This window comes from Cupressus sempervirens, chromosome 4 (assembly GCF_028749045.1).
Source record: "Cupressus sempervirens isolate cs-2001-9-10 chromosome 4, ASM2874904v1, whole genome shotgun sequence".
NCBI lineage: Eukaryota > Viridiplantae > Streptophyta > Pinopsida > Cupressales > Cupressaceae > Cupressus > Cupressus sempervirens.
The window spans coordinates 790,910,427-790,934,884 of record NC_143121.1 but is presented as its reverse complement, the minus strand read 5'-3'; the positions used below and the strand labels follow the sequence as shown (position 1 = coordinate 790,934,884).

The 24,458-nt window shown below is 35.4% G+C and overlaps 1 pseudogene; it reads left to right on the top strand.

Annotated features, from left to right (window-relative positions):
* The window catches only part of LOC149563774 (beta-fructofuranosidase, insoluble isoenzyme 1 pseudogene), a 29,750-nt pseudogene extending 5,774 nt beyond the window's left edge, over positions 1–23,976 (top strand).
* The last annotated feature ends 482 nt before the right edge of the window (positions 23,977–24,458 follow it).

The following is a 24,458-nucleotide window of genomic DNA, read 5'->3' as shown; positions in this document are numbered from 1 at the left end:
GATGTAAACTGTGCAAGTATGATCTCCTCCATAAAACCCCAACAAGAAGCCTCAACAACACCCAAGCCATATCTTATAACTAATCATGGATGTAAGCCTCTCACAAGAAGATCAAACTCAATAAAATCATTCCTAAACCAAGGAATAACCATTCCTAATCCAAGGAAAATGCCCAATATAAAACCATCTCCCAAACTTAACCAACATAACAACATATGCACATGGAGATAACCAATGCTAAACCATCTCTCAAATGAACCCACCAGAACTAACTCATGTACCATAGTTCAAGATCCATATCCATGAAAGACAAGCATAAATATAATGCAACTGAGAGAAAATAATGGGCTATACCTCTCAAGTAGCAAAACTGCCGAGTAGACCAAGAGTGGGGAATGAGAATGCTCATCAAGATACCCAAGTCTCCAACCAAGACTCATCTAAGAACAATGTCCTCTCAAGTCCATATCAGGTGACTGCCCCTCGGACTTCCTGTTGAAACCATCAACTGTCCCAACAAATACTTATCTAATCCAAGAGAAATTAGCATCACCACCATCTCTAAGTATCCATGAGCACCTGTAACCAATCAATCCATGCCAACTCCAAATGCAACATAGCAATATCATGAAGTATCCAGCTTATGATCAGTGTACTCAATACCAAGAAACTAAACCAAGATCAATGTCAAAGTTCCAACCATGGCCTCAGGAACATAAACATGACAACATGATCTTACCATCTCAACTAAAGAGATAACATGCTCCACATGAACACACCATAACATGTCACAACTCTAAATGCGAATCAAGAGTATACCATGACATAATAATGAAACCATCCTCATACCAAGGATAACATGCCAAATAAAAGCATAAACCACACCTTTTCCAAGAACCCAGTGAGTCCTCAAGATGCAACCATCTCCACACACCATGAAGAAAAACATCTTCACATAATAGGAAGAACCATCTCCACATACCATGAAGATAACCAAGAACTCCATGAGTCCTCAAGATCTAACCATCTTCAAACACCATGAAGATAACAAGTGCACTATGCAAATGTCAAAGACGCTTCTGCAGCAACAGGATCTAAGACAAACCTCCAACATCTGCAAACACTCAATAAATATATCAATGCCAACAACTCCCACTCAACCGTGGTACCAAGTCACCTATGGCATCATAAAATCCATCTCCTACATGAAGATCCAAACCAAACCAAGAAATAATCCTACACTGTCACCTCATCACTGTCGCAAGCTCTCACTAAATTATGTATCCAAGCTATCCATGACATCATGATGAAAAACTATCCTCTAACCATGAGAATCAACCAAAGTATCAAACCATCAAAGAACTCAAAGTGCACATCATGAGCTCCTCAAAAGAAACCAAATAACCATGATCCTCAACCAAGAAGATATACCATCATAATCAAATCAAAAAATCCAAGCTAATGAACATCAAGGATGTACCTGTATAACCAATCATGTCATGCCAAAATCCATGGCACCATGATCACATCCATGAACCGAGCATCTGGCTCTCAATATGTCCAACTTGTCAGCATAAAATAGTCAACCACAATCCTCCACCATGACTGTCCATGGTAACAACATCTCATCCCTTCTACATGAAGATAAAATCATGTGACTTAGGGCATAGACAACCCAAATCCAAGCCACCAATCTGAATATGCATCAATAATGAAAGATCAATGGGCAAAGACAACCCATAACCAAGCTATAAATGCAACCTGTAAGTATAGATCGCTTACAACACTGCACAACTTGTAGATCCAACAAGTCATCATACATATCCAAATCCAAACACTAATAACCATATCATCATGAGACCAAACTGAAATATGAACTGAGTATACAATGACATCAACTCTTAAATTTTCAATGCCATAAACTCACAATGTTACCATAGTCAAAATATACTTATAAACTGTTCAGATCAATATATCACCAAATAAATCATGCCAAACCTGCACTAAATCTGAACCAATGTGTAGAGCTCTCCAAGAGCTTTTCGTTGACTACTCAAAGTCCAAAATCCGACTCCGTATGCCCAAGTTATGCCCTAATTCATGCTCAAAATAAACAACATCTGACTTTAGGGCTCTGAAAACCTGACAAAATTTTAAAATCATAGAACCAAACCTACACCATCTTGTAGTGCTCTGAATTAGCTTTCCAACACCTGTAAGAACTCTAAAATCTGATATTCTGAGAGAAAGTTATGGTCATTTTACTAAGACAGTCTTTTTACCATTTTCAGTACGATTTTTCATTTTTTATTTTTTCAGTGACGAAAATTTCGACGGGATTAAATTTGACGGCCATCATGGGCTGAAACCAAAAAAACTCTTTCATTTCCTCTAAACATGGCCAAATTAGGGCATATTATATATCAAAATTTATGGAAATGTTGACCCGGATCCAATGGTGAGGTCTATTTTTACCTAGGAGGTCATTTCTGCAAGCTACCCCCCAAAACCCTCATTTTAAATGAAGCATCCAAAAAAATCTTTTTGTCCAACAATTTCACATGCCCAAATCTTTTAACATCCCATCATAACAGCAAACCCAAAGTCCTCAGATCTGCAATAAAACATTCATATATCTTGCCCTTTTCTTTTTTTCTTTGTTTCTTTTTTATCCTCTCATGCATTCCCATGGATTCAATCTAGGGTTACAATAATAAAATCTGGCTCTGATACCACTTGTAAGGAAACTTGGCAACAAAGAATATAACCGTTTCCATATAACCCATAATAAATTTGAAATAAACACAAAATTAAAATCCACATGCAAGAGAATAGACAACATACCCACAAAATTGTGACACAAGATATACCCTGGGAAACCCTCATTGAGGGAAAAACCCAGCCTCCAAAAGCATGCATCACCATGTATTATTTAGCAAAAAATACCATTGCCATACAACCATGGAAGCCTTCATGGCCATAGCCACAACCGAGCAAATTATGTGAACAAGCATGAATCCACACATCCCATGCCATGCTTTCAACCTTCACAAATGCTCCCTTGGCTAACCTGTCAAGCCTTGTCCTGGTCGACTCTTGCCTTTTGTCTTCTCCTTGTCACTTTTTTTTTTCTCTACAACAACTACCCGTGTGGCTGCTTATATAGTAGCAAGTCCCACAAAACCACCAAGTGGTATTACATAAACCATCTGCTACCTAACCCAATGACCCCACATTTAATATTGGGCATTTAATTCTTTTCCCCAATATTAAATAATTACATAAAATATTATCACAATGTTACAATACAACTTATCAAGAATATTCCATGGGAATCTTACATGTTGCACATCCATCTAGGCACAACATTACATAATAAAAATAAAATAATAAAATAATAATATTACGCAATGTGTGCAACACCCATTATCTCAACAAATCAGATATCCTTGTGGAGTAGAAAAGTATCATTCAATCAGGAAGGATCAAGTATGAACTAGAGTAGAGATCTATAATTAGTAATTCAGTTGCATCACAATTAGGTCATTTCATTGTTACTTTCTAACCATAGTAGCAGTGATCTAAAATCTCTTAACAGAGTTGTTTAATAGCCATTTGTAAGGTAGCAATTTCATCAAATTGTTTCAAGACCTTTTGCAAGGCCGCCCCTAACAGGGTGATTAAATCCTTTAATAAGGTCACACCGAATAGTGTGTTTTGTAACCTTCAATAGGGTTGGCTTCTAATAGGGCTCACTTCAAAAGAGTGAAAAATAATAACTAGTTACATTGGTGGTTTTTTTCAAATTGGGTTTCCACATTAAATCTTGATGTCTTATGTGTTCATTCTTTCATGCTTGCAAGTAATTACTGATAACATCTTGATATTTACTAAAGTAATTCACACTATGCATTTATCGAGTTACAACAATCTTTGTGTGTTTACCAAGTATCAAATGTAATTTGTTTATTAGTCTGAATTTTATAGTTGACATTTAAGGAATCTGGGAGATATTTTAGTGGTAATTGATTCAACCCCCCCACCCCCTCTCATTTACTTCTCTTATATTTCCAACACTTGTTCACATACTGGACATCTCCTAGGGACTTCACACCTCATTTTCCTAAACTTATTAGTTGTTAGAATCTTGTTTTGGAAGGTTATTTTTGTCCCAACATAAGTTGAGAGGGATATAATTTTTAGGTCTAAGATGTTTCTTGATAAGAGAGTTGTAACCCTCCTTTGTATTGTATTCATTTATTTTTTTATCCATCCATACCAGCCTATCTTCACCTTGTCAAAAAGTAATGTTTCTACTACTTAGAATTCTATTAAATTCAATTCTTTCTAGTTCAAGGATATTATTATTTTTGATTCTCCATTTCCATATATTGATAAAGTATCCCACGAAATAGTCCTTGGCATGCTTCTCCCATTGAGCTACCAACAACATTTTGGATTTTTTATTTTTTTAATATGCTATACGCTATAGTAATCCACCCATGAATATTCTTAGAACTTGGTCTATTCATCATTTCGTATACCCCAAGTTAATTTCTCTAGTATGATTTCTCAATAATCTAACATATAGTTCCATATGTGTGATCTTTTTGGAGGGAAGCTAGTCCTAGAAATAGATAAACATCATTAACCTAGAGATATCTATGTCTAAGAGTCCTTACCCACTTTAGGTTTGGGTTATTATACATTCTCCAAACTAATTTCCCCCCTAGGGATTTTCTTTGTCCTTCATTCTTTTAAGATACCATCCTCCTTCCTCCATAAGTCTAGAAGATTTAACCCCCTGTAGCTAGAGATATATTTTTCTTTTCCTCCATTCCTTGCCAAAACAAGGATTTTAGATTTTTATTAATTTATTCTCTTGTATTGGTTGGAATATTTATGCATGATAATTGGTAAATTGGAAGAGATGAGAGTACTTCTTTTAGCATAATGTTCTTTCAAGCTAATGAAAATGATGTTCCTTTCCAAGATTCAATCTTATCCTTAATTAGTTTTTGTAATGTGATCTCATAGTTTACTTGATTTGGTCCTATCATCCAAGGGAAGGACTAAATATTTGCAAGGTAAGTTTCCTTTTTTAAAACTTAACATGTTTCAAATATCCTCCTATACATTCCTTTGAATGTTAAAAAATATATTATATATTTCTCTCCATTGATTTCTTGTCCACGTGCTTTTGTATAAAAGTTTAGAATATTTTTTAATTTCATCTCCTCTTATCTCTCACTTTCCCCATAAAACATTATATCATTAAAAAATTGTTGATGAGTTGTTGGCTCTAGATTACTTGTTATTTGAATGCCCTTAATCTAGTTGTTCTCCCTTGCCTTAGTGATTTATCTTCCTAATTATTTTTCAATGATGATGAATAGAAAAGGGAGATAGGATCTCCTTTTGTTAGAATCCTTTAGATGATCCCTTAATTAATATTGTCATTTTAGGAGTGGAGAAACAATAACATATCAAATTGATCCACTATTTTGAAAATCCAAAAGCCTCAAGGTATTTACATAAGAAACAAAAATATACTTTATCACATACTTTCCCTATGTCAAACTTGATCAACATGCTAGGTTTATGGTTTTGATGGATCAAGTGGATGGTTTCTTGAGTAATTATTACATCATAAATGGATTTTCCTTAAACAAAATTAGTTTATCTTGACTAGTAAGTTTGGGGGAAAATTTTGGATTCTATTGGCTAGGGTTTTTGTAAGGATTTATAGATGGTATTACATAGTGATATAGGCATAAAACTATCAAATTTTTCATCTTTCTCCTTAGGAATGAGAGTGAGAAAGGTGTTTGTAATTTCTTTTAGTATATTTTTAGATTTTGTAACACCCTCCATAACCCATATGTTGTCATCCCCAATAAAGTTCTAACACTTTAAAAGAAGAAAACCATATGGTCCTAGAGCCTTATCCAATTGCATTTGCGTAATTGATACTTCTATATTCCCTTTAGTGAAATTTTCATGTAATTACTTATACTAATCCATATAAATAATCTTGAGTATGCTTTCTAAGATATTATTTTGATGTCCTATATTTGAAACTTTCCAATTATTTAATATAATCTCAAAATTATTAACAAATTCCTCAACAATCTTGTGGGGGTACTCTACAATGTCTACATCCATATTTTAAACCTTGGTTTGACACTTCATTTGACATCTCCTGCTCTCTCATCCTGATGATGGATCACGTAGTGTGATTCGAAACGTTGATGACAAAAATCTCCACACAATCTAATCCAGAAAACTGATCAACATAACTAAAATGGATTGTGGAAATCTGATCGCATTACTTGGTTACCCTATTAATTTTATTTTTCTATTTGGTACTGTTGTGGGTCTATTTTTTGTATTTTTGTCTCTTGCCTCAAGTGATGTCTCTTTAGATTAAGGTCAACATTCACATCTTTATCAATTAATTTATTGTTCATTATTTCAAGCTCTCTCTCAAACCCAACTTTATCTTCAAAGATGTTTACAATTGTTTTTAATTCCAGTAGTTTGTTCTTTAATATTCATTTTTTATACTATACAATATAATTTCAATCCAAGCACCTCTCCCTTCTTCCACCATTACTCCATAACCTTCAAAAGGTTCCCATCTTTCAGCCACATGTTTTCAAATTTGAATAGGCATTGCTTGGGTTGTATATTATTGATGATATTTAAGAGGACAAGGAAATTAAAAGAGCCTAAATTAAGGAGGGTTTCTACAAAATGAGTGGTAGGAAATTTTTCCCAACTACCTTTAAGGAAGAATCTATTAATTTATTATGCAATATTGCTTAAACCTTTTCTCCAGTTATTCCAAGTAAATGCATCCTTTTTCTATTTTATTTTATAGTAGATATTTTTTATTTACCCATTCTCTGAAATAAATTGTTGACTAAGCGTCTCACATGATTACTCCCCATTTTTTTGAAGTCCAAAATTTAATTAAAATATTCTCCTATGATTCCTATATAATATAATCCATTTTCTTAGTACTGTTCTATCTCCTTCCATGTCAAAATATTAGCCTTATTTTGGGGTGCCAATAAACATTAATTAATAATTATTGAAGGTTACTTATAGTGCTTCTATCTAACTCACTCATCCAATTTTAATGGTAATCATGTTTGGAGGACACTACCCTAGGACCCATATAATGTTCAAATATCAAGAAGCTCCATTAGGAGGAGTTCCCTCTATGTTCAAAACTCTAAATTTCTTTTTAATGAGAATTTTTTCATCATGTTTGAGTTTAGTTTCTCGCAACATTATAATTTAAGGTTTTGTTTCATATATGTAGCTCTTAACAACCTGATACTTTTTAGGGGCATTCAAGCCCCTAAGGTGAGGACTCCCATAGTTTTGTTGGAAGAACCTTCCACTTCCCAACACTGAATATAGTACTTAATTTGGTTTGGTCTTCTTCATTACTAGTCTTAGCCCTTAATTCTAAAAGGGAATTTCTACTTCTCTTTCTATTAACCTTTGCATATTTTGGGGCATCCTTTGTTATTTCATATGTTTCTACTCCCAAGTGTGTTTCTTCAACTCCTTCTCTCTTCTTCCTAACTCAATTATCTCATCCACCATTACCAATTGATTTTCCTCTTCCTCATCCACCTCCATAATTGATGTGGGAGTATCTTGGGTGTAAGATCAATCTTGCATCATCCAAAAATATTTCCTTTTTGTTTCTTAAACAAGGGTATCTCAATGTAGAGTTGTTTTTTCTTGAGGCTTTCTACTTAGTAAGTCGGTCATATGATCTAAAAATGTCCTAATTTTAGAGGTGGATGTTCATCTTTGATATATCACTATGTGAGTTGAGGATCAATGCCATATCATGAGTATACATGAAGTTATAATGTATTTTTTGTGAGAAATTTTAGTACAAAAACTTTAGGCTCAATTTTGAAGACCTTAGATGCTCCAGGTGGGCTCCAAAATGGTGTCGACTAGAGGTTACACATGATGTGCTCTATAGATAAGGAGCTGAGGATTCTAGAATGGGTTTATAATAACCAATTCAAATTTCCAAAATAAATGTAAAAGGTGTATCAGATTGACTCTATATGTAATTTTAGGGTAAGTCGATTTGAAGGGTTAGGATTTGATGTCTAGAAACTTCTCAAGCGGTGTAAAAATGTCTATTTAGGGAATGTGTGTACATTGTCTAGGACATCTTTGGGTGATAGTTCGTGGCTCATTATTGTGAGGAAGTTTCCCATGTGGGTTTTCATATTTTATTTCAAAATTCTATAATTTTTGATTTGTGGCAATACTAAGAAGCCCATATTTGTTCTCATAAATTATTGTTATTTCATTGTTTATGTTATAAATTTTAGGTATTAAGGAGAGTACCCTTCATTAAATGGGATTAGAGAAAGAGCTCCTAAGTATGTGAACAAATAGATGATTTTGAGGTAGTTGCACCAAGACTGTGGTTTGGGTCAAGCATGTAGATAAATCACTAATTGTGAGGTAGTTTGCACTAGGGTTTCAGTGGAAGTGTGAAAATGCCTCCATAAAGAGAATGTGGTTTAAGAGTCATTGGTATTACACCTGAGGTTTTTAGATCCCTCTAGACAAAGATGTAAATATTGGAAGAAAAAATGCATAGAGGAATAAATCTTATCGTATGAGATGAAAGTGAGGATTAAGGAGAAGAAGAAGAAAATGTTGATGAAGAGGAAATTCTAAACCCATAAGAAGAGAGGCTTTTTAGGGCTATTTCTAAGATTGGAAAAAGACATAAGTTTGGGGTTCCCACATTTTTTGGAAATATTAACCCAAAGGAGTTGATTTATTGGATCACTGAATTGGAGGAATAATTTGATTATGAAGATGTTGAGGATCCTAAAAGGGTCAAGTTCTTGAAAGCCAAAGTAAAGGTTCATGTGAAGAACTAGTGGCAAGAGATTTAGTTAGACTGAAATAGAAGAGGGAAGGAAAAAATCACAAGATGGGACTAGATGATAACTAAATTGAAGCAACAATTCATTCTCATGGATTATGAGCTTGATCTACTGAAGAAAATGTCAGTGTTGAAGCAAGCGAGAAGATTTGTTCAAGAGTATACCAAAGAGTCCTACCAAGTTCTCATTAGAATAGAGCCATGCATAAGCTAACAAGGAGAAATTTTCTCATTATTTTAATGGGTTGAGGCCAAGCATTCAAAACTAATTGATTCTAGTCTAAATGAATAGTATTGAAGAGGCATAAAAAATTTATCCTAAGAGTTGAGCAATACTTGAACAAGAAGTTTGATAAAAAGAATAGTGCAAAAGGTAATGATGGAAGATTTGGAAGAGGGTCTTATGGAGGCAAAAATGATGATCAAAAGAACAAGGATGAGGCCAAAAATAGAGGTTAGAAACATAAGGAAAATAATTCCAATTGTTTCCATGATTAGTGTTAGTACCCGATATGGTCACAATTTTAAAACTTGTAATTCATGTTTTTGAACCACTTTGAACCTCAGTTCAAAGTAGTTCGAAGTGGTTTGATGGTTCAATTGACCTATCCTGCAGGTTCAAAACAAGTGAAGTTTGGATTCTGGGCTTGAAATGCAGATTTAGAGATAGGATTCAGATTCAATGTCTTCAAGATTGATGATTTAGATCAAAGGCATAAGGACCATTTAATTCAGGATCAAATGACTTCACAAAGAGTTTCAAAGGTTCAAGTTTGCAAAATCTAGCTCCAAGTTCCAATTTTAGAACCAATTTTCAAAGTTCAGAGCAGAAATTTAGAGGTCATAGTTTGGAGATGCTCCTCAGCCAAAAGGTGAAATACCATCATAGAAAAATCTTCAAGGTTCTTTTTAGTGATTTGATGGTTCAAATACATAGTTTGAGTTTAAATTCCAAATGGTCCAGTTTAGAGATCATTATTTTCAAGGTTAGAGGGTTGTTTTAGAATGTACAAGATTATCATCAAAACCTCATGTACGATGTTGCAGAAGCTTTTTGAAATATTTTATGAGTTGTGATTCTCTTATAACCAGACTTTGCAATTTCAAATTAATTGAAGATGACGATATAATTTCAAAGCAAGAAATAAATCATCTCTATCAGTTATGGGTTCCTAAATGATTAAAGATAGAGGATAATTTTGACAATCAGGGCTAGATGTCACAAAGATGATGGATGACATGTTTTGATGAAGAATTATATGAATGAGCTTCCTTTATAAATGCTACTCAAAACATGGTACTTTGCATTGCGAAAGCTCATTGTAGAACGAACCTCAGAGAAATTTATAACAATGAGTGTAGTGATATCCACTATATGGACTAAACTATATGCAATATGGCTAGTCAAAGATATATTTTCATGGATTATACATGGGGCGGGTTTTATCAAGAATGGTCCAAGGATTGCACCGAATCAGTGTGATGTAGCACAAGGAGCTGTAGGATTGTTTCCTTGGTCTGCACTTTCATTTGTGCTTATGTGGCTAGAACTCATTGGATTCTCCAATCAGAAGATGACTTCCTTATGGGTATTTTTTCTGTTGTTGGTTCCTTTGGTGGAGTATTTGGAGGGCAAATTGGTGACATTCTTTCTATAAATCTTCCAAATGCTGGCAGGATAACCCTTTCTTAGATAAGTTCAGGTTTGGCTATACCTTTGGGAGCAATTTTACTACTTGTTTTGTCAAATGATCCATCTACTGGTGTGGCACATGGATTTATGTTCCTTATTATAGGATTTTGCATATCATGGAATGCAGTTACCACCAATAACCCTATATTTACTAAAATTGTTCCTCAAAAGTCCAGAACAAGTATCTATGTGTTGGATCGATCTTTTGAATCAATATTAGCCTCATTTGCACCACCAATTGTTGGCATTCTTGCCCAACAAGTTTATTGCTATAGACTTGTTCCTCAAGGTTCTAGTAAAGATGTTAAGATAGAAATAGATAGGGAGAATGTTGCTTCACTAGTAGATGCACTCTATACTTCTATCACTATTCTGCTGGCTTTGCACTATCCCATATACATATTACTTTATTGAATATATCCAAAGGATCATGATAGAGCACATCTTGAATCTTAGCTAGAATTGGAGAAGGTTAGTAAGTTTAAATAGAACTGGTTTGGGGGTCTCATGTTCAAGTCGCAAGGATGTTTTGATTAATGGCTACCTCATTCAATTGACTAAACCATTCTATGAAGACATTGCCATGTGCCATTCACCATAGAAGTTTCTTAATTGAGCCAAGCCAGGTGGTTGACTTCTCCTGCCTCATCGTGATACCACGGGTTTCAATACATATGTAGACTTGTTCTAGTTAACAAGTGTAACAACCATGGAGAATTTTGAGAGCCCATTGAAATTGGCATTTTTTTTAATTGAACTCCCATTATTGTAGTTGGGTAAGAGCATGCGAAGGAAAATCATGCAGTTAGAACAGTAAGACATTGCCCGTGGCATCCTATCATTAGTGGTGATGATTGTTGATAGCTAGAATATGCGCGCATCCCCTCTTAGCATCACCATTACATTGCAGATATGATCAGAAATGTCTGTGTATATGAATTGTCTTTGCCCAAGCTGATCCAAACGATTAGGAATTTGGCACATATCAAGGGGCTAGTAGTCTTGATGAACTACATGCTTTAATGAAGAAAATAGTTATGATTTGAAGGTTGAAAGAAGATGCTCACAAGTATTTTTGAAAAAGTTTAATCAAATGACATTCCTATAAAACACGACTGTCATGGTATCAAGAAATGAGACAAAGAAAGATGTCAATAAAGGCATATGTATCTATAAACCCATATACATATAAATTATCCCATGGGATACTAATAGTGACTGTAGTGTAAGAAACCATTTTTGGATGGTTTGATATTCCACTAATATTACAAGTAGTTTTGGTAGGAGAAAAGTCATAAAATATCGAGCTCATTTTTGGGTGAATGTCGAGTTTCATGCAAGAAAATACAATGTATTTATAAAAAAAGTTATAGACCCAAGCAAAAAAGTTAGGCCACTTGTCATCACATTTTAAGGGAGGCTTGTGTTTACATATCATAAGTAAGGCTTATGATATTTTTATAAAAAGGATGAAAGAGGACCTCTGCCCAGGAATAATGGGTGTTTTTAATTAAATCATGTAAACCCGACAGGTGATAAAAAATGCATATCATGGAATCCAAAAGGGAGGAAGATAATTCCAAGGCTTCGGAGGAGGTTTCTCCCAAGAATCAATTACTCAAAATAAAATGAGAACTGACATCAAAATGGATAAAAGGTGACAGAAAATGAGGGAAAAGGGTTCCAATTTTTGGGGTTTTTCTAGGAGACTTTGAGCAACAATAAGATTGGAGAACTATGAATATAGTAAAGGGGTTCCATTTTGACTTCTTCTAGACTGCAAACTTTGAGCTTTAGGCAGGGAGGAGATCTTGCAAAACTATTCTATTTTTCTTGAGAGGCAGAGCATGGGCTTTATTTCTCTTTTTCTCTTTTTCAAAACTTTGTAGCTGAGATAGGGGTAGGATTTTTGATAGTTGATGTAATCTTGTGGAAGAAGTTTCTATCTTTTTGGAACAGTGGTTTGTTTGTAATGAGTAGAAGATATTTCATAATCTTTTAAAGTCAGGGAAGGGAGACTGAAGGTTAATTATATCAGAACTTTCATTATGGTATATTTTCCTTCCACTGGTAATGAACTTAGCGTCATTTTAGTTTTCTCTGAATTGCATTTCGATATCACTATTTCCTTGTTACGTTATCTTTTCAAAATATCTTTAGAGGCTCTGATTTTCAATTCTCTCAAGAAGGTGAAAGATACAATTTCATTCTCATTGCACATGTAGCGTATAGCAAATGAACTTTGTGTCATCTGATGTTCTTTATTATCTTTTTATGCAGTAGTATAGGTATTCGTGTCTACTCTATGTTTATAGGTAGATTTTTGATGTCCTTTTATGCTTTTTGGTAAAAGTATCCACATTTGATTCACTGAATATCTTATACAGGGAGCTGTACCCAATAAAAATTCAAAGGAAGGTTATCAATCCATGATAACCTATCCAACTGTTGGTGTTAGTTTGTCCTCTCACTTGGGTATTTAGGGTCATATTTGCACACATTTCTTTAAAGGACAATCTATTCACTAACAATTAGAAAGATAGAGATCAGAGAGGAAGAGGTAGAGGGAAAGGATCTAGAAGAGGAGGTTTTTTTGGAAAATATTTTCACTATAGAGAAGAAAGATATAGATCATTTGAATGATCCTAGTGCCAAGGAAGGAATAATAGAAGAATATATGGCTAGGATAGAATTACACATGATGAGGTATGTGCCAAATTGTCACATTCTGAAGATACTAAAAGAGGGGAAGTCCTAGTTAATACAAGAGTCCTACTAAGTGGTGAGAATGAACTTGATCAAAGGAGGAGCTTGTTTCACACAAGATGCAAATGTGAAGATAAGTATTATGATTTGATCATTTATGGTTGAAGTAGTGGCAATCTGGTGCCAAAAAAGATGGTCACAAAGTTAAAATTGAAGATGTAGAAACACTTGCATCTATAATGAATTGCATGAGTATAGGATGAACCCAAGGTCATGGTCAATGAGAAATTCTTAGTGAAGTTCAATATTGGAAGCTACCAGGATGAGGTGTTGTGTGATATCATATCTATGGATATATGTCATATGTTCTCAGAGAGGCCTCATCAATTTGATAGGCACATTGTACATGATAAGCATGAAAATACCTACACTTGGAAAAGGATGGAATGAAACATAAGTTGAATCCATTGAAGGATATAGATGAAAAGGTATATAGTGTTGCTAGAGTATGTATTGTTGGTGGAAAGTAGTTCCTAGAGGGTATGAGTCATGAGCATACGTATTTTTGTATAATCTAAAAAGATGGTGAAGAATAAGTAGAAGAGGTACCTATAGAAGTTGCAGATTTTTTGGAAGAGTTTCCAAAAATTGTCTCAGATAATGTCCCTTATGGATTATAACCAGTGCAAAAGATTAGTCACTAGATGGACTTGTGCATAGAATAATACCAATAAAAAGTAAGAAGTTAAATAGACAAGTACATGAGTTATTGTAGAAGGCATTGATTTGAGAGAGTCTAAGTCCATGTATTGTACCAACACTATGAAACTAAAGAAGAATGGAGGATGTGTATAGATTCTTTAACTATCAACATTATCATAATCAAGTACAAATTTCCATTGCCATGGATGGATGATATTATAGACCATTTGAGAGAGGTTGTGTATTTAACAAAGATAGATTTGAAGAGTGGGTACCATCAAATTCAAATCAAATAAGGAGATGAGTGGAAGATTTCCTTCAAGAAAAGGGAAGGGTTGTATGAGTGTGGTTACTCATGCCTTTTGGCCTGACCAATGCACCAAGCACTTTCATGAGGCTCATGAATGAGGCACTTAAGGAATTTATGGATAAGTTTTACATTTTCCATCCAAATAATTTTTTGATCTTTAGTAAAACATTGGAGGAACATTTGATGCATATTCATGAGGTGTTTGATATGTTGAGGGAAGAAAAGCTGCGAATAAATCTAAAGAAATGTAGTTTTGTGAAGGAGTTGGTGTGCCTAGGATTTTTTGGCACAAGCTTTTAAAATGGACCCTAAGAAAGTGAAGTATATCCTTGAATGGCCTATTCTAAGGAGTGTAACTAAGGTAATATATTTTAATGGACTGGCTAGTTTCTACATAAATTTTATTAGAGTTTTTAGTAGTATTTTTGAGCCTTTGACTAAAACAATAAGAGGGGATAGGAAAGAATTTAAGCGGATTGTAGGAGCAAATCAAAGTTTTAATCTATTAAAACAAAAACTTATAGAGAAGCCTATTTTAGAACTTCCATATTTTAGTAAGGTTTGCAAAAACTCAGTGGGATTTTCCCATGTCACCAATTGTCAGCTTTGAAAAAGCCCCTCTTTGACCACCAGATGCCTATCCCTGTAGATACTCTCTAGCTAAATGACCCATGCCACCAAAAGTGTAGCATGGCCCTCGGGTATAAGATTGTGCACCCAATGATCCACACTATTGTGGGCCTCTTGACTTGCTAGATTCACTATAACCACCCTTGGAAGACTGATGAGTCTTCACTGACTATGGCTGTGGGACCTGTACCTTCCAATCCTATCTAGAACCCTGTGACTGTAATTGCTTAGGCTTGGAGCCCTGATAAACCTATAAGGGTTTCTACTACTACTTCTGCTAAGACTGTTGGCCCTTAGAGGACCCTACTATATAGTTCTGATTTCCTTTCCAAGGGGGTTTCTACTGGGTGGAGTTTTAGTTCTAAGATTGATCCCATGACTCTTGTCTACCCTAGGTATGCTCAACAACTAGTGCTATCTTAACTACCTATCTAAAGGTGGTAGGGAAGGGTAAATGGACTGGACCCTTGAGTGAGAAACTCAAGCCCATGATGAAGTGATGTACTCGCAGTTTCTTATCCTTCATGTATTCAACATATGGAAGGAGCTCAAGAAACCTGCTCTCATATTGCGCTACTGTGAGACCCCTTTGATATAGAGAATGAAATTCCTTTATCTGCTTCTGTCTAAAGTGCTTGGATAGGTACCTCTTCGGGAATCTCTCCAAAAATGACTCCCATGTGAGGGTGTCCATCCTTAATCCTCCTATAGTCTCCTCCTGATGCCACCAATTGGAGGCATCTTCTCACTGATGGACTGCTAGACGTTCCTTCAGATTACTCCCATAAGGACATAATCTAAAGCACCATTATAGACTTTGTAACCAGGCCTCTGCTACTATTCCCTCTATGGAACCAATAAATAATGGTGTCCTGAGTTGTATCACCTCCCTAATATCATCTCCTATATGTCTAGGAGGTCTATCAAGTGGTGGTCCTCTCTGATGCATCAACTCACCCTCATGCTTGCCTTGTCCCTCTACCTGCCTCGGTGGGGGACTCTTACTCCTCTCTCTACTTCCAGTCCCACCTCCTCTGGCTCCCTCTACTTCCACTTCAAGAATCTATTGCCCTAACTATACTACAAGTAATACCCTCTTCCGAACTACACCAATCAATTTTTGAAGGGCATCCAAAATGTCCTTATTCAAGTTCAGCGGTGGTGGTGGTGGTGGTCCATCCTCATGTTCCACTCTACCACCTCTTGCCCTATGACCTTTGCCTCATCAATTGCTTCGAGTAACAAGAAGAATTCTACACAATTTACATTTAGTTAAAGTTTAGAAGCATAATAGTTTTAGATTACTAGTGTTGAAACACAGGCTCTGATACCAAAATATCACACCCAAAATACAAGGGCAAAACACATGATTTTTTCTTTTTTAAAGGTTAATAATTAAATTCACTAGGTTTGATGTGTTCATTTCCATAAGATAAAGTACATGTACATTGTAAGATGGATACGAGATCCCCTATCAAAACTTAAGACTACAACTCAGTTTTTAAACCATTATGAAGGAATAGATTGTTAATCTTAAATGTTCATTATTAAATCAATTAATTAAATTAAACCAACTAATTTCAATTAATTAAAAGACCTAATAATTTTATATTTGTAATTACTCTTTAAATTTTACATCCTTAGAACAATAGTAAAACATAATTTACCATAAATTTAAGTCCTATTAACTTTGATCAATTATTAATCTATTAGACAAACATCAATTAACAATATAACTGATTGATTTGAAAGTCCAATTAAATAATATAGACTAAATTATTTGAAATGTTTAATTAAAAGGACTTAACTAAAACAATGTCTCTTATATAATTGAGTAAACTTTATTTAATCTTTATTCTAATAATAGTTTTGTTTGAATTTATGATCTATTCTAAAATAATAATAAAACAAAAGTTAAATAAACTAAAATCTAAACTAAATGTGCTAAAAGAAATTTATATTTAAAACCATAATAATTAACTTTATATTTTTTCAAAAAAACAAAATGGTCACTTCATTTTAAAAATATATACTAATACTAAAACATATTTAACTAAATCTAAATTACACTAATCAACTTAAACAAGTGCTATTTAATAATTTAAACCACCCTAATTTTTTTTAAAAAACTTAATATAAAACAAACATACTAATAACTAATATTTTAAAAAAACACTTAAACAAAATAATGCTAACTTATTAAAATAGTAAAACACTAACATGTTGAAGACTAATTAATATTTAAAAAAACTAAAACTAAACTACATAACAAAAGTAAAACTAAAACACTAACCACATCTAAATTACCTTAAACATACACTAAACTAAATTTTAATACTAACTAACTAACATTTAAACTAAACTAACATTCTAACTTAATTAAATTTTAAACTAACCTACAATCTAACCCACATACTTCCCTCCAACACATCACATCTCCCCACTCTAAGCCTAAGCACTTTCCCAAGTGCTTTACCTTGCCATACGTTGGACTATCTGTTCGAGGGTCCTTCCCCATACGTTGATCTAGACTACAAACTTAGCAAGGAGATTTGGGCAGCTAGAAAAAGGTGTGGGTAAAGTTTTTAAAACAATTTATTAAATGCTTACTTCAAATCCTACACTATCCTTGCTAAAACACATGGGCTACTAGGGCTACGAATTCTATGGAAGGGTACATGGATGATATCACCTATTAATTGCATTTGACTTTGGTTAAAACTTAATCATGCCCTTTTTAAAAGCTGGTGTATAGGAAGATGGAGGGTGGACTAAATACAAAAGTTAAATTGGTGGGAGGAGATATACTATGTAGATACTTTATTTATATATTTAGTTATTTACTTATATATTCTTTTTGGAATTAAGTAAATTTAGAAATTCAATTTTTCCAAAGGAATCCATTTGGAATATTCTCTATTCCCAAAAGGGAATTTATTTGTTTCCCCATACAAATTATAGAGAGTTTTCTTGCTCTCAAGGGGATTTTTTTTAAGTACATAATTTTTCTAAGTGTAACTTTTTTTATGCAAGTTATTTTTTTCAATGTGGGGGGGTATTCTTTTTTTTTCTAAATGGGTTTATAACTTAGATTTCAATAGTTTGTTTTCACGATAATGCAAGATCAATTTTATGTCCTGTTAAGCATGAAATCGAATTGATGATTCAACCATATCAATTTTTTTTTTCCAACATAGTTGAACTCCAAATTGAATAAAATTTCATGTTACCATTTTATCTACTTTTCAATACACATGTTCATATAACTAAAAATATGAAGATCTCATAAGCAATGATATTACTTAATCATTATTTTATTGACCACCTGATTCAAAGGCTCCATTGGGAAAGAACCAGTAAGAAAACTTGACATTGTTGCCACTTCAACAATAAGTTTTAAATACATTTTACACAGGATTTTCAATCCTAGGGAGAAATTTTCTCAACATAACTGAATTTCAATAACAATCTGAATTTCCTTCTTGGCCCTTAACAAGGGATCCATTTTGAATTCTACAAAACATCACAGTGATCATGGAGAGAATGAAAACTCACTAGGAGACAACCAATCATAACATAAAGACAAAATCAGTCATTCTCTCCCATACTAGGTTTTCACAATAGGTTCAACATTGAACCAAAACTAGGGAGAAGGTGGATTTTTCCAACAGGAGATGTCAAACACAACACCAAAATAGGTGGCCTATTAGGGCTATAACTCAAGAACTTCTGTTCTTCCATTCTTACATTCCAAAACTCATACATAGTTTGTGCTGATGAGTAGAGGCCCATAACACCCTACCCTCTCTCCCTCTTCTCCTCCTGAGAAGAAATTCTACAATGTTCTCTCCATATATGGCCACTTCTACCCTATCTGAGGGTGAGTAATGCCAATACACCCATACAATCCCTTTGAAAATTCAAAACAAAACACAAAGGAAAGACATCTAAGAAAACCAATTTCGTATCCCTCCCAACACACTCGACATACACACACATACATACATATGCAATAAAATTGAAACATGAAACACAACATGAACAAAATAAGGTGAAGTATTCCTACCTTCAAAAATCAAGTTATGGAAAATGAACAAATTTGAGATGAGCTTGCTTTCCTCTCCCTTTCCTTTAATTCTGAAAATCCCTCTAAAACTAGAGGTTGGGTGAACACCCAAAACCCTCTCAAAATTTTCTCTAAATAAGATCCTAACTCAACCACCTCTAAAATGCAATAACTCCCCCACTTGCCCAAAATTTGTAGAGGCTTCTAACTCAACTAGACCTAAGGCTAACCTCAAGGTGGAGTTAAAGTCATCTAACTCATAATGGAATCAATCAATTTTCACAACAAAGCAAAAATTGGGTTTTTGAGTGACCATAAAAGTCAACAAAAGGGGTTGGGGGGTGGAAAAGCCCCCAACCCATACTCATACCCCTTGGGTACTTAGATTTCATGATTAGAGGCCTTAGAGATTAATTAAGGTCCTATCAAAAGCTAGAAAAAAATTAGGATTATCTAACAACCTTCAAAATTCAGATAAAACACTAATCTTAATTATAAGTTGATTAGCAGAAAGGTTACTAACTTAGTTTGGCTTAGATTTTTAGGTTACTTAGTTAACCCTAACTATCATGCTAGAATGCATATACAATTCACGAGTGTCAAGTGACACTATAAAAGCACTGTTATGAAACATTAACATTTACTAATTATAGAATGATACATTCATTCAATGCATAATACAATAAAAATACAAACAATGGGGTTTTCATCCTTCATCAGATTTAACCCTAGTTTCCACCAATGGTACATGGGGTTTAATTTCGTTTCTTCATTTAGATTTCTCAGGTAAATATCCTGCACACATCAGTAGCTCAAGAAAATCACATGCATATATGTATATAATGTATTAGGGAAATCACATAAATTAAAACATCCATCTTTCAAATAATCAATTATTTATCTCATTCTACTCTTATTCTCAATCATTAAAATTTCATAATCAAAGTGTTAATTCTGCATTTACTTACTTCATCAGTATACATTTTCATAAAGTATTAAATGATGAAATCAAATATCTGAAAGTAAAACATCACACAACATGAAATAATATAATATGTTCTGAGTATCTGATAGTGTGTCAACATATCGAGTCATGAGTATCAAAATACTAATGTATCACTATGCTATGATGGGTTGGGGCAAGGCCTCACATCCTCTCCCACTAGGCATGAACTTCCTCCTAGAGTTCATCAAAAAGATAAGAGTACTGATATCACATTCATGCTACATCCTCCCATGAAGCTATGACCTCATCATAACAATCCCATTAGAGCCTAACCTGGTCCAGCTCTTAGCCTCAAAGAGCTAGCATCTATTAGGCAATAATACATATAGGCTCCAGTGCTAGCTACCTGTCTGACTCCAAATACAAAGCATCCCAATATATGATATGAGAATCATCATAAATGTATCCTCTAAGTACTATAATGTGAAACACATCGTGGATGCATGACAGGCTAGATGGCAAAGCTAAACGATATGCAACTGGTCCTATCCTATCTAGGATCTTGAACGGTCCAACAAACTAGGGTGCCAACATAGAGGCCTTTCTAAATCGAATTGGACTCTTGTGCAGTTGCACCCTCAAGAAAAATCTATCTCCAACCTGATACTCTTGATCTATCCTCTTCGCATCAGCATACTTCTTCTGCCTATCCTATGGCTCTCTCAAGCACTGTCTAATAAGGGTCACCTACTACTCCATATCCTTGACTAGCTGAGGGCCAATAGATACTTGATCCTCGATCTTATCCCAACTCAAGGGTGTTCTATGAGGTCTTCCATACAAGGCCTCATAAGGCATCATACCTATGGAGGAATGGTGCCCATTGTTATAGGCAAACCTCTACAACATGTAGGTATTCCTCCCATTTTACTTGAGGGTCCATCACATACATACATAACATGTCCTCCAAAACCTAATTCACTTGCTTGGTCTAACTATCAGTCTAAGGATGGTACATTCTACTAAAATTGAGCCTAGTGCCCAAAGCTACCTACAACTCTCTCCAAAAGGATGAAGTGAACAATGAGTCTCTATCATAGATGATCTTACGGGAAATGCCATGAAGTCTAACAATGTTCCACAACAAGACCTAAGCTATGCCTCATGCTATGTATATAGTACACATAGGTGAGAAATGGGAAACCTTGGTCAATGTGTCAACTGTCACCAAAATGGCATCATGGCAGTGAGATGACATGGGGAGACCAACAATAAAATCTATAGATATAGCATCCCACTTCCACTCTACAATCTCATGAGGCTAAAGAAGCCCACTGGGATGATGGTGCTCTGCCTTCACCCTTTGACACTCAAGGCATCTTGCAACTATGCTAGCAATCTACACTCTCATGCCTAGCTAGTAATAAAATTGTCTTAGATCTACATGTAACTTCTTAACACTGGGGTGCACTACATAAGGTTCTCTAAGAGCCTCAAGTACAATGAGCTTGCCAAAACCCCCCAATGGAAGGTACATACATACATCATCTATGATGCAAGAGTCCATCAAACTCCAAAGAATACTCTAAATACTTCCCTTCCAAGGGTCTCTGAGAATGCACTATCTGACTAACTTTTGCATAAAGCTCATCTAATGGCAAGTGTTGTAGGATCTACTCTCTCAAGTCAATGCAAGTATTCATAGATGAAAGCTCATGGTGCCTTCTACTTAAGGCATCTATAACCACATTCTCCTTTCCCTTGATGTAATGAACATCAAAATCGTACTCACAAAGCAACTCCATCCACCTTCTTTTCCTAGCATTAAGGTTCAGTTGCGTAAATATGTACTACAAGCTCTAGTGGTCAGAATGAAGCTCAAATCTATGATCTAGAAGGAAGTGTCACCACCTCACTAAAGCATGAACCATTGCTGCAAGCTCTAGGTCATGAGTAAGGTAATTGAGTTCATAAGTCTTCAACTTTCTAGACTCAAAGGAAATAGATTGTCGATCCTACATAAAGACTGCCCTTATACCATCTAAAGATGTGTCTGTGCACACCACAAAATCTCTAGAAGGATCTAGCACTGCAAGAATTGGTGCACTCGTGAGGCTTCTCTTGAGCTCTTGAAAAGCTCTATGATGCTTCTCTATCCACTCATATTTCTTCCCCTTCTTCTAAAGAGATGTGATTAGGTGTGCCATTCTAGAGAATCTTGCAATGAAGCATCGATAATATCCTACTAGTCCCATAAAGCTCCTCACTTCAGTGACAGTGGTGGGTGACGCCCAATCCATGATGGCCCTAATCTTTGATGGTTCTATTAAGACACCATTTCCTAAAATGACATGACCCAAATAATGTATCTTAGGTCTATAGAATGCACACTTTGATAAGCTGCCAAACAACTTATTCTCTCTCAACTTTTGCAATACTTGTCTCAGGTTCTCTTCATGCTCTTTTGCATCACACCAATGTATTAGAATGTCATCAAGGAAAATGACCACAAAATTATCCAAAAAGGTATAGAATACGCCATTCATGAGGCTCATGAATATAGTTGGAGCATTCGTGAGGCCAAATGGTACCATGGTGAACTCGTAATCACCATACCTCGTATAGAATGTAGTCTTGGGGATGTCACTATCCACAATCCTCAACTGATGATAACCTGACTTTAGATCAATCTTTGAAAATACTCAGGCACCCTACAACTAATTGAAGAGATCATCAATTCTAGGAAGAGGATATCAATTCTTGATGGTTACTTTGTTCAACTGCCAATAATCAATACACAACCTAAGTGATCTATCCTTCTTCTTTACAAAGATCACTGGTTCACCCCAAGGTGACACACTAGGTTGAATATGCCCCTTCTCCAAGAGTTCTTCCAATTGATTCTTTAGTTTACTAAGCTCATGAGTAGTCATCATGTATGGTGCTCTTGATACAGGCTCAACTCCTAGTACAAGGGCAATATGAAAATCCACTACTCTAGGTGGAGGCATACCAAGGAGCTCTGAAGGAAACACATCTACAAGCTCCTACAAGATTGGAAAATCATTGAGGGATGGCTCTCCCTTTGAATCTTCCTCTCTGTCACTAATGGTGAGAGTGAACAACTAACATCCCTTTCGCATGCACTATCTAAGTTGCATAGTAGAAATCATATGAAGGGATACAGGTCTCTTTACTCCAAAGATCTCTCTAGAGATACCATCATCATCCATGCATTCCACCCTCTTCTATCAACAATCCATCTTGGCACTGTGGGCATAAAGCCTATCCATGCCAAGAACAACATCATAAGAACTCGGAGGGGTAATGCATAGATCAGACATCATGAACATGTATCCAATCTACATTTGGCAATTATGCACCATGGAACTAACAAACACTCTAGCTCCTAAGGCTAACTCTACTTACAAACTGACATACTATCTAACTGCCACTAGCTTGAAATGCTCCACTACATATGGAGATATAAATGAGTTAGTAGCTCTAGAATCAAATAAAACTACAACCATACAACCCTAAATAATACCTATAGCCTCGATAATTATGGCCTGATGCTCAGCCTGGCAGTTGTCAACCACTACAAAAAATCTGTAGGATCTACCCATGTCACCAACTATTGGCTTTGAAAAAGCCCCTCTCTAACCATTGAATGCCTATCCTTGCAAACACTCTCTAGCTATATGACCCATGCCACCACAAGTGTAGCATGGCCCTTGGGTATAAGATCATGCACCCTATGATCTAGACTATTGTGAGCCTCTTGACCTACTAGATCTACTGTAACCACCCCTGGAAGACTGCTAGGTCTTCACTAACTGTGATTGTGGGGTCTATACCTCTTGATCCTATCTGGGACGCTGTGACTACCACTGCTTGGGCTTGGAGTGCTGATAACCCTGTGAGAGTTTTTGTTGCTATTGTTGCTATGGTTTCTACTGCTGAGACTGTTGTCCCTTAGAGGACCCTACTATATAATTATGATTTCCTTTCCAAGGGGGTTTTTGCTAAGTAGAGTTTCAGTTTTGAGACCGATCTCATGACTCCTGTCTACCCTAGGTATCCTTAGCAACTAGTGCTATCTCAACTACTTCTTTGAAGGTGGTAGGGAAGGCCAAATGGACTGGACCTTGGAGTGAGAAATTCAAGCCCATGATGAAGCAATGTACTCATAGTTTCTCATCCTTCATGTATTCAACATATGGAAGGAGCTTGAGAAACTTGCTCTCATACTGCACTACTATGAGACCCCTCTGATATAGAGAATGAAATTCCTCTATCTACTTCTGTCTAAAGTGCTCAGATAGGTACCTCTCCTAGAATCTCTCCAAGAATGACTCCTATGTGAGGGTGTCCATCCTTACTCCTCCTATAGTCTCCTCCTGATGCTACTAGTTGGAGGCATCTCCTCTCAGTTGATGGACTACTAGACATGCCTTTAGA